The sequence below is a fragment of the Dryas octopetala genome, chromosome 1 (assembly GCF_963921425.1).
Source record: "Dryas octopetala chromosome 1, drDryOcto1.1, whole genome shotgun sequence".
Taxonomy (NCBI): Eukaryota; Viridiplantae; Streptophyta; class Magnoliopsida; order Rosales; family Rosaceae; genus Dryas; species Dryas octopetala.
The window spans coordinates 16,961,057-16,973,835 of NC_141366.1; positions in this window are offsets into that span (position 1 = coordinate 16,961,057).

The window sequence follows — 12,779 nt, forward strand, 5'->3', positions numbered from 1 at the left end:
AGTGGCTGAAATATTTGTCCTTAATATATATATATATATATATATATATATCATAGTTTCCCAAGTTGGGTGTTGTTGTAATTGGAATGAGAATAAACATCATTTGATTAAGGCCAATTAAGTTAGCCAAAAGACTAATAGCATCTTGATGTGCAACCATGTTTAAAGATCTTGGAGCAGCCTATAAGCAGCAAGTCACAGATTGGAAGCATTGCATCAATCACCAAGCTTTGTGTTTAATTTTCATATATGTTTCGGTGCGAACAAGTTTACGATGGGAAATTAGACATTAAGTGACAAGCCTAAAATATTTTTACACAATATCACCCATGCATATATATTCGCACGGGACACGGGACATAAAAGACATTAGTGTATCACGCACTGATGTGTATCAAGGTTTTTGTACTGGTGAAAGGGTGAGAAACTAGACATTAGAGAGAATTGAGATAGGAACTATTAGAGGTGGGCATTTAAACTGTGAACCGGTAAAAATCATGTTGACCAAAATTGGTCAGCACCGTGAAAAAACCAGACTGGACCAAATAAAACTGGTTCTGGTTCCGGTTTCATACACAATTTAACCAAATCGGACTAGACCGGTCAATTAAATATATATATTTATACACAGTTTAAATAATAAAATTAATATTAATAATATTAAAGGTCCATTGACTTTAAGTACCAAATTATAATGTTTTTTCATTTCAACTACTAAAACATTTATATCATTTCACTTTAAGTACTAAATTTCAGTTTATGTACCAACTTTAAAAAACATGGTTATATCGAACTGTGACTGTCTAACAGTCATAACTTTTTTATTGATTTATTATTTTTTCAATATTTGCAAGGTTTAAACTTTAATATTTAGTTTTTGGGTTATAGGACTTCATCTCCAAAACATAAATCAAAAGTATGAAACCCTTAAAAATTTTGATTTTTTATGAATTTTAAATAGTCACAACTGTGACTGTTCGACAATTACAACTGTAACTATTCGACAGTCACAACTGTATAACAAACTGATTTGTGACCTAATCCAAAATGTTTTACTCTAGGTTAGTACCTACACTAAAAAAAATTAGTGTCTTACTGTTTTATTAAAAAACTATTGATATTTGGTATTTAATCCTAATTTTCTATAATATTAACCTAGCTATATTTTAGACCTAAAATATATTTATATAACCCTATGGCCTATATTTTATATATATAATAATATTTTAGTATATAATTTTAGTTATACCCTATAATAGAATTAATATATTCTATATGCTTTATAGTCTATACACTAAACCCTATATACTAAAATTATTATAGTTCTAGGGTATATAGTATATATTGTATATGATATATGCCTTATACCCTATTCTCTAAACAATAAACTCTATTAATATCCTATACACTATAATTAAAAGTTAAAACTTAAAACCCAAGCATACAATTCTAAACCCTAAACCATATACACTAAGTCTATTATTATTTATTAATTACTCTATAATGTTAGATATATATATATGTAACATTGTTTATGTAGATATAGTTATATATAAACTTAATTATATAAAGTTATAAACTAGTTAGTAGTTATATAAAATTATAAGCTTAAATTGTTAATACCCAAATTCTAATGTCTTTCTTTTTTTAGCCAATCCTTAATTCCTAATTTTTTTTTATTTGCCCAACCAAACCCCAATATGGCCAAACCCCAACCCCAACCAAACCCCAATCTGGCCAAACCTCAAACCAAACCCCAATCGCCCAAACCTTAATTTTTTTTTTTTTTAATCTTTCCTTCCTTTTAGTTTTCCCTCCGTGACTCTCTCTTCCCTATCATTTCCATCTTTCTCTTTCTCACCCCCAGATCTCTTCTCCATTTCTCTCTATTCTCTCTTCTCCCTTCCACGACACCCTCGACTCTCTTCAGTCCGACGTGACACTGGCGAGCTAATCGGCGAGACCACCACCAAACTCTCTCTCTCTCTTCCTCCTCTCCCACCCCTGGCATTCTCTCTCCCAAATCTCTTCTTTTTTTTTCTCTCTCCTCCCTCCTGCGACACCCTCTCTTGACAGTCCGGCGTGAAGCCGACTAGCTAGGTGGCAAGACCACCACCAAACTCTCCTTCTCTTCCTCCTCTCCCTCCCCATGGCCTTCTCTTATGCTAAAACCGGATTGGACAACCGAACTAGACCGAAACCAGAAAGGTTTGTTTTGGTTTGATTTTCTACAATAATTTTCGGTTTTCATAATTGAACCACACCAGCCAGGCACTTCTGGCGCGGTGCACGGTTTCAAAGGTGAACCGGGCCGAATCAGACCATGCTCACTCCTAAGGACTATAGAGAGCTCGGAAAGTAGAGAGAGCTATGAGAGTCAAAGATAATGAAAGAAACAAAAAGACATCAAAATCCTTCATCCAAAAGTTAATCTTTAATTAAAGTCAAAATCCCCCATAGTTAGAAGTGTACATTGAGCCGGGTCGTCCCGAGTTCGGCAGGGGCACGGCCCGCTTAAAGTCAAGTCGGTTCGGCCAGCACTTATGGGTCGGGCTAGGCCAAGGTTTTCTATCTCGTTGGGCCAGCCCGACACGAGCCTATTGTGGGTTGGGCCGGGCCAAGCCCGTTATGGGCTTGGGTCGGCTTGAGCCTGCTACAGGCCAGCTCGTTTATATTAGTTTTTCAATTATTTTTTTTAAATTTAAAGACTAATTTGTAATTTCATGAATAAAAATATTTTCAAAAAACTAAATAGAATTATATATTCAAATACAAACTTATTTCTTATTAATTCTTTTTAAATTTATATTGACAATTTTAATTCATTTTAAAAATTGTCTTTGATTTTTTAAAATAATAAAAGAAATTAAAATAATTAATTAGGCTGGCCCGAGCCTGGCACGACTCATTACGAAATGGGCCATGGGCCGGCCCAAGCACAGCACAAATGAGCCAACTTTAAATGGGCTAGGCCGGCCCGTTGTACACTTCTACCCATAGTGCACCTTCATATCCACCCCAATAACATTAGCCAATCACATTCTTACTCTTCTGTTTTTAGCCGCACAGCACCACATATATATATTGTATGTTTACTGAACCTAGCCTATCTAATACGGAACCTGATATTCCAAACCGGATCCTACTCTTTAATTATATTGTCCAGTTTCCTCTATATTTCTTTGTTTTGTTTCTATGATTCAATTTTGATTTATGATATGACCCAAAAACAAAAAAAAACATGTTCATTTACTTACATGTTAGATTTAGAAATTGAAATGATTCAAAAGGTGAAAAAGGCAAAACCCGCAATCAATAAAGTAGAGACCATCTCTGAAGCATGGATACGCCATTTTGGTTCCGTATCCCGTATCGGATACGTATCGGATACGGATACGCTTCAGATACGGACAGATACGCATTGGATACGTATCCAGGTCAACGGATACGTATTTGACTCATTGGATACGCGTATCATTTGCTCTCGACACGGGTATCCTTCAGTGTTCTTCAGCCACTTCATCTTCTTCATCTTGGAAACTCAAATTGGATGCGCAGAAATTCAGTACCCACTTCACCCAAATTGAAAACCCAAATCAGATGCGCATAAACCCACTCCAAAAGATCGACTTGCGCTGCACCGCCGACGAGTTCTGTTCTAGATCAGTTCGTAATCATCCATTTCTTGTGGGCTTGCTGCTTTTCTTGATATTTCTGTACAGATCATTTCCTTTACTGTTTTCTCTTTGGGTGTCTGCGTCCCCAGTTTTAGTCTGTAGTCTATACTGGTTTAGATTAATATGGAAACTTGAAAACTTGTAATATAATATAATATTATATTATTAACAGCTTGTATATTTGTTTCTTAACTTTCTCCAATTCGGTGGCATAATATTATATGATATTATTGCTTGACTCTCCAATTCGGTGGAAAACCCAATACCATCTATAATATTAGTTAATAATATAATATAATGATATATGTTAATAATATATATGTTACCTAGTAGCATGTGTAATATTAGTTAATATATATGTTATCCAATACCATGTGTAATATTAATTAATATTATATATGTTTCACTTGTAATATATTTTTAGAAGAGCTATGCAATATATGTGTAAAATTTGGATGATTTTTTTAAGTCTTTAGAGTTTGAGTTAAATGAATTTAAATTTGAATTTGAATTTTTATGTTATTTAAAGTATGTTTTAAATTATTCATATTTTTATTATTATATATTAATATATATTTTTAAAGCCGTATCCATGACGTATCGTATCCTAATTTTTAGAAATTTGCCGTATCGCCGTGTCGTGTCGTATCGTATCGCCGTATCCGTATCCGTATCGGTGCTTCATAGGAGACCATCTACCATACACACACGACCATCGAAGGGTGGGAATCTACGTACACCCAACACCCACAAATACAATCCAAAAATCGAATGGTCAGAACACTGTCTGCATGGTAGCACAGAAGATGGCTGAACTTGCCAGCTCATGGATTTTGCCCATGTGGTCCATGATGTGGACCCTAGTTAGAAGGGTGTATGTGTATGATGTACCCATTCGGGCCGCTTATGGGAGTCATCAGAAGCCAAGTAGTTTTGGATCAACAAGGAAAGTCAGAATCAGTGATTCTAAAACAATATATGCGTTTGCGCAATGCACTCCTGATATAACTGCGGCTGAATGCAACCGATGCTTAAGGGCAGCTTTAGACATGTATAAGACTGATTGCGACGGCAAACTATTTTGGCCATGGGCTTCTGTGCCTAGCTGTCAACTGAAGTTCCAGTGGTTTCCTTTCATCTAGCTAGCTACCTAATATAAATAAGCCTATATATATATATATATAAATGTTTATAATATATATGTACATATATATGTATATGAAAATTTTCTAGCTAGAGAGAATTATGACTGCAAACTTAAATTTTCAGATGGGAATAAGATGATTTAATTGATGTATAGGACTTGTCTATAGAATGGGCATATATATCCTATATAGGAATCAAGTGTCTGTGTAGTACTTGCCTATAACATGGCCACATGGGTGTATCCTACAGAGAAATCAAGTCATCCTATATACATCATCAAATTTTAAGTGTGTCTGTAGCCTCCATCTTTAGAAAAAGACAGTACGTATATATATTGGTGGATATATATATATATATATATGTGAAATCGATTAAGCAGCTTCTTGTTATGTTTATGTGATATAGTTTTTTCATTTTATAGTACGTGTAGTTGTGTTCGATAGTTGCACACTAGGTTGTCTTGGTAGTATGATTTAAAGCTGTTCGTTCGATTGGATCATAGATGCTTCGTTGTACTGTTTTTCTACCGTTTATTTTGAATAAATTGTCATTATAACTTCTTCTTTTTTTCACCTAGTGCCAACTATTATACAATGTGAGAAATCAATCGGAAGAAAAACAGTATATGCTACAATATGTCCCACTTATTTTTCTACCCTTTTTTTTTTTTTTTGGAAACCTCATTACGTACCTTTCTTTTCACAATGTCCCACTTTACTATCATTGTCAGAATTTTAGAAATCAAGTACGAAAATAAAAGAGGTATATAGATCTTTATAGACCATAGTCTCAAAATATTGATGGATCCTGCTAACACTTTTCTCCACGTGTAGTTTTATTTTATTTACTTTTTGATGATGAATGCATATAAATTAATAATCTATATCAAGCTAATAATAATATTGATGCCTAGTTGTCTCAATGCTACAATATTTGTTACTTGTATCAGTTCCAAAATCCTGGATAAAGCCCATCTCAATCATGTTGCAAATTATGTTTCAAATGATTAAGAATATCACTTTTAGTCCCTGCTGAAAAGTGGGTAATGGCTATATATATATATATCAAGAATGCTTTAAAACTAACTGATTAGTAAGTTAATATAAAACCAACCATCATATTGGGCCCATTGAACAATGTAATCTCAAAATCTGAACTGTCTATTTTTTAGGCCCTACTTCAAATATCATCTCTGTAAAAAAATCTTCAATATCGGAAGTCATTTAGTCATTTGATTATAATAACAACTACTTATATGCTTTTATCGAAAACAGTGATCGTCTATTTATTTGATCACAACTAGATGACTAAATGATTTCTGATTTAGTTGATTTTTTACAATGATGATCTTTAAAGTAGGGCCTAAAATATGGACGGTTCAGATTATGAGATTAGTTATGTGGTGAGCCCAAAAGCATGGTTAGCTTCGTATTAACTTGCTAACCAGTTAGTTTTAGAGTACTCCTATATATATATATATATACAGTGACCTTCAAATGAGGGATCCTGCATATAACGCTAATTGCGGGACTGCCTTGCTGGCCGTTGGATCTCTTTTAATGAGATCCAACAGTGGATCTTTTAACCCACACTTTAACCCCTTTAACCCACTTAACCCATCCCCCAACCCATCTAGGCCAATTTTAATTAAATTTACAACACTTAAATTGTTCCCAGCAAAGAGATCCAACGCGACTTCACCATCACCATGGGACTGAGCTAGCTCGTGAAGAAGAAGAAGAAGTAGGGAAGCTCGCGATAGGGAAGGCAGGCCAGGCTCGTGACGGGGAAGAGAAACTCAAGACGGGACAGGGAGGTCAGGCTCGTGACGGGGAAGGGAGGCTCGTGACGAGTTTCAGGTATATTCTTCTTGGTTTTTTGATTTGTATGATGGGATTTTCTTGAAATATTTAGGATATGGTTTCAAACTGATTAGGGAGTTAGGGTTGGGGATTTGTGAATTTCGAAAAATCATGAGATTTGGGGTTTTTATGTTTTTTCTTTGTAATTCCATTTTGGTTAGTCTTGTATAATTTATGCTTGCTATTGAAAGAGTTGTTGCATTTTTGGTTGCTAAATATTGCAAGATTAACCAAGACTAATACACTCTAAGACATGTTTGAGTAAAAATTATGGGGGAAAAAGGAAAAAAGAAATGAAAGTGAACAACTTCTAGCTATATTTGGGAGGGTGAACTTTACTTTAAAATCAATTTTTATTACACCTTTCCCTCCCTTGTACATAATTACATATTACAATATTATTGAGATTGTCCATCAGTTTTTATTACACCTTTAAAACAAACATTCTATAATATTTCTAAATTATATGAATCTGAAATCATGAACACTAGATGGATTGGATAGCTCCTTGTATTCAATTTATTTGGGCTTTTATTCTTAGATTTTGGGGTTTTCAAAATGCAGGTGCAGTGATGGCAGAAGGTAATGAGATGGTAGTTGTAGAAGGTAATGAGATGGTAATGGTAGAAGCTAATGAGATGGTAGCTCCATTGCAAAGTGAGTCAGAAGGAAATTCATTTATGTGTGATGCCAATCATTGAAAACAATGAGTTGAAGCCATTCAAAGGTCAACAATTTCAGACAGTGGAAGAAGTTGAGCACTATTACACTAGGTATGCACAAAATGTTGGATTTGACATTTGAAGTCACTCAACTAAGAAGAGTAAGGATAATGAGATCACAAGGAAGGAGTTTGTGTGCAATAAAGAGGAAGAAGACCCAAAAGAATTGAAAGGTACCGAAAAAAGGCGTCGTGGAGTAGGAAGAGAAAGTTGTAAAGCGAGATTGATAGTTGTGAAGTCGAAAGTATGTGGATTTGTAGTCACCATCTTTGATGAGGCTCACACCCATGCCTTGGTAAGCCCACGAAGACGCCACTTGATGAAGTCTCGTCGTCGGTTTTCAAGTGCTCAAAAATCATTAAGTGAACAACTAAGCATGATGAACATATCCCCTCATCGACAATTTGACATTTTTTGAGTGCAATTAGGAGGAATTGAAAACATTGGTTGTACAATGCAAGATATGTACAACTATCGCAGAGATAAGCGTGCTGAGTTGAAGGGGCATGATGGAAACATGTTACGGGACCATTTTATGTTGGAACAAGAGAGAAATTCTGGATTCACTTACAAGATCGAAGCAGATGACAAACAGAAGATAACTCATTGTTTTTGGTCAGATGCAAATTCTAGGAAAGCATATGGTTTCTATGCTGATGTGGTTATTTTCGACACTACCTACAACACTAACGGTATGAGATGATATTCGCACCAATGATAGGGGTAAACAATCATGGCCAAATAATCATTTTATCTGGGGCATTCTTGAGTGACGAGACTAGAAACTCATTCAATTGGTTATTCAAAGAATTCTTAAAAGTTATGCCAGGTCATGCTCCTAAGATGATCATTACTAATCAAGATCCAGCAATGACAAAAGCAATTGTAGAAACTCTCCCCAACACATATCACAGATATTGTAGCTGGCATATTCTAAATAAATTCTCTGAGAAACTTGACACGGTCAAATATACTGATTACTGTGATGACTTCAAATGTTGTGTTTGGACATAAGAGACTAGAGATGAGTTTGACTCAAGGTGGAAGGATATTCTTGAAAAAAGTGGGTTAAAAGAAAATAAGTGGCTGCAATCACTATATGAAATTAGATTTAAATGGGTGCTAGCTTATGTAAACCATGTTTTCGGAGCTGACATGTCTAGTAGTCAACGAGCAGAAAGCGGGCACTCATTTTTCAAGGGATATGTGGCCAAGACCAATTCTTTGGTGGACTTCATGATTCAATTCAATAGAGGACTTTTACGACAGCGTCAAAATGAGGTTATGGCAGATCACACTGATATCACTGAGAAGCCTAGACTTAAGTGCCCTATTAAGATGGAAAAGCAAATGGCTGACATTTACACGCGCAAATATTTTTATAAGTTTCAAGATGAGTTGTGGGAGAGTTACAACTCTTATCAGAGAGAGTGTCACTAATTGCATTTATAAAAGTTACATGGATGATCATAGTAGGAGAGTTCGGGAGATTATGTATGACAAATCTCTTGACTTTGCATCATGTAGCTGTAGATGTTCGACTGTGCAGGAATTCCATACAGCCATATTTTATCATTTCTACATAAGGTACGTCAACTCCATACCTTGCTGGATCAATACATTTTGAAGAGATGGACTAGATCTGCTAAAGATGATGTTATGGTGGACAACTTTGGTGTGGAGATAAATATTGACAAATCATTACTTGAAAAACGTAGTACCTTATTCCACCGATACTCATACATGATTGATAAGGCCATATTAAATGATGAGGCAAGACTAATATTTTGTGAGGCCATGGATTCTGTTATTGACCAGATTGAGGCCATCTTAAACATTGGTAGTGTTGGCTCTTGTGTTGGAGTTTCTAATAGACCGAGTGTTACTTGTGTTGCTAGTTATAATGAGCCGGATCCAGTTAAGTTTAAAGGGAGTGGAAAAAGACTTAAGAAAGGAAAAGAAAAGTCGAAAGGAAAGCGACGTGAAAATGGTAGGCGTTGTAATGGTTGTGGGAAAACTGGACTGTCTCATGACAAAAGAAATTGTCCACTGCTATTAAATAGGTATGATGTTGTACCTTTCTGCCACTAATTCTTCATTTGCTATTTTTCAGTTTTTTTGTTGTTGGTGCATTATTTGTATAATTGTAGGTGATTGGTTTGATCAATTTGAGTTTTTTTATATTTTCTGGTAGGTCTTCTGATCCCCAAGAGCCTAATGACTCTCAAGTTGAGGCCTTAGATGATGATAGCTCTTCGTCAGAGATAATATAGACTTTGTTAGTTGATTTGAGTTATTTTTTATTTCGTTGTAGGTCTTCAACGTACTGACCAAGATCTTTGTTCATCCCTTTGTTAGTAATGGTACTTGCTTTTTTTCTTTTTCTTTTTTTTTTTATCAGGATGATGGGCTGTTGTGTTTGGGACCAAAAGTGGCTGCTGTGTTTTCCTTTTACTACTATCCATTCAAAGTTTCTCAAGTATATTTTACTGTTTTAAGGTTCTGGGTTTCTTTTTTTATCCTCTCTTCATGTGGAAGGTGTGATTGTAACTCTTTAATTAAGGTTCTGGGACACCATTCATGCCTTCTGTAAGTTTGACAAGGATTTTGAGATTTGGCTATGAACAAATGCATTTGGAATATTATTTCGATAGCTGTAACCAATGAGGAAATGCTTTGATTGTAATTATAAAATCTTGAAATAAGTGAGTAATAATAATATAACATGGGTTTTGGTTGTCTATGTTTTCTGGGTTTGGTTAAGGATATTTCTTGTGAGTTATTGATCATTGCATGACAGTAATTGAATGTCTACATTGCTATGACTTCATTGTTGGGACACAATCACACAAAAGACCCCATTTATGTGTGTATATTGACTAGAATGTGGGTTTTAGTGGTACATGGAAAAGGAACAAGAACCAAAGAACATGGAACCATATAGTCAATTGGTTATAATGCTTGTTGCTTAACTAAAAATTGAAATGCTACATAAGTGCTTTATATTTGGAATAAATATGATTATAGCTTCAATAAAGTAAAAAGGAAAATTCATAATATATAACAATCTAGAGTGCTCACGTCTATGTTAATGTGGTGTGATGAATGTCTACCATGTTTTGGATTGACAACCCTGGATTGCAATTTTCTAGGGTAAGAATAATTCTAATGAGGATGCTATATATATTATAAGTGGCTGCTGTGTAATGCAATAATCATTCTACCAAGAACATTGTCAAATTTTTAGAACACACATGGCTATCATTCATACATAACCATTACAAAAGTAAGGATTTGAATACCTCATTCCAAAGCAATAATACAACCAAGTTTGGTCTTGTTACAAAAGGAATAAACATTGCAACAAAGTAAATTTGAACATAAAAAACATCAAAAGTAGTACAAGAGTTTTCATGAGAAAGCCAAATCTAGCTTGGTTCATCCTCTGGAGTTCTTCCTCAAGTGCTACATTTTTCCTTGAAATATGGGCTACCTGTGTAGATAATCGAATCACAGTCTCGTTCAAATTTCTCATTGTTCGAAGCTCTTGCTCAATTACATCAAATCTTATTGTTAATTCATGAACCTCATCAATTAAATTCTCAATAGCCCATATAAATTTCCCACAATTCATGCATGTCCAAAACAGACGGTTTGGATTCCTATTTATTTTAGACATTTTCAACTCCAAAACATTGCCACACACACATTGTTGTTGTCTTGGCCTATGTTGAACTTCGCTGCTACTGTTCCGCTACGATTAGACATTGTGGATTTCACTGATTACCAGCTACCATTATGCACTTCTGTCGATGCTTATCATTCAATGAGAAGACCAAACTGAGGGAACTCTATGCAATGACATTTTAGAACTACTAAAATGTACACACACACACAAAAAAAAAAATTGCAACCAATTCGTGGAACTAGAACTTAAAGAATGCAGCAACTCTTTCAATAGCAAACATAAATTGTACAAGACAAACCAAATTGGAATTACAAAGAAAAATAAAAACCCCCAAATCTCTTGATTTTCGAAATTCCCAAATCCCCAACCCTAACTCCCAAATCAGTTTGAAACCATATCCTAAATATTTCAAAAAAACCCCATCATACAAATCAAAAAACAATATCCTTACTATTGCAATATTTAACTTAAATTCATGTTTCGAAAACCCCCAAATCGAAAACCCTAAAACCCCCAAATGAATGAGATTTGGAAGCATACACAAATGGTGAAATGGAGGCGAATCTGAGTTGCTTCGGTCAAAGCGCAAATCGAAGAACAACCCACCACGTTTTTCCGTCGCGAGCCCTCTTGGCCGTCGTGAACAAAACACAATCTTCCCTTCCCTGTCGCGACCCCGCCCTCTTCCACTCGGCACCGTCGGATCACTAAGGCCGACTTTCGTCCCTGCTCGACGGGTGGGTTTTGCGTTCTAAGATCTTTCTTCTTTGCGTTCTAAGATCTTTCTTCTTCTTCAGGTTCAGCGTCTCTCTCTTCCTCTTCGCATTTTCTTTGTAGCTAGGTTGTTCTATTACATGGGTTGGGGGATGGGTTAAATGGGTTAAAGAGGTTAAAGTGTGGGTTAAAAGATCCACTGTTGGATCTCATTAAAAGAGATCCAACGGCCAGCAAGGCAGTCCCACAATTAGCCTTATATGCAGGATCCCTCATCTGAAGGCCACTGTATATATATATATATGATCGAAAGTCTGGTATATAGTAATTAAGTTTTCAGAAAGTGGATCCTCTATCAATCATTTTAAAAAATTACGTATTTGATATTAAAATTAGGGAAACTTAGAGTTTAGTCCATTTTATGAGTCTTTTTTAGTCTAAAACCGGTAGTGATTTAGGGTTTTTAATTAAGTTTTTTTATTTTTTTTCTTTGTCAGCTTTATGTTAGATTTTAACTCCGAGATTTTAGACACTAAAATCGGTAGTGATTTAGAATTTTTAATTAAGTCATTTTATTTTTCTTGTTTGTCGGCTTCATATTAGATTTTAACTCCGAGATTTTGGGTTCGCCCAAAATCTCGGAGTTAAAACCTAATATGCAACCTCTACAAAGCCCACTTTACACCCTAAGAGGGGAAATACCCTTCAAATCGGAGAATGACTTTATTATGAATTAAAAAGATTTTCTTATAAATTAAAAGAACTTTATTATGAATTAAAATGATTTTCTTATAAATTATTATGAATTAAAATGATTTTCTTATCAATTTTAAAACACCCCTAATCTCTATCTAAAAACTGTTTTCCTAAAGAATTTAAGTTTAATTATCTCTTAAAAGTATATAAAGTGGATTGAAAGTCTTTTCTATTTTCTTAATACCTGTTAGATATATAGAGAGTCAGCTGCAGT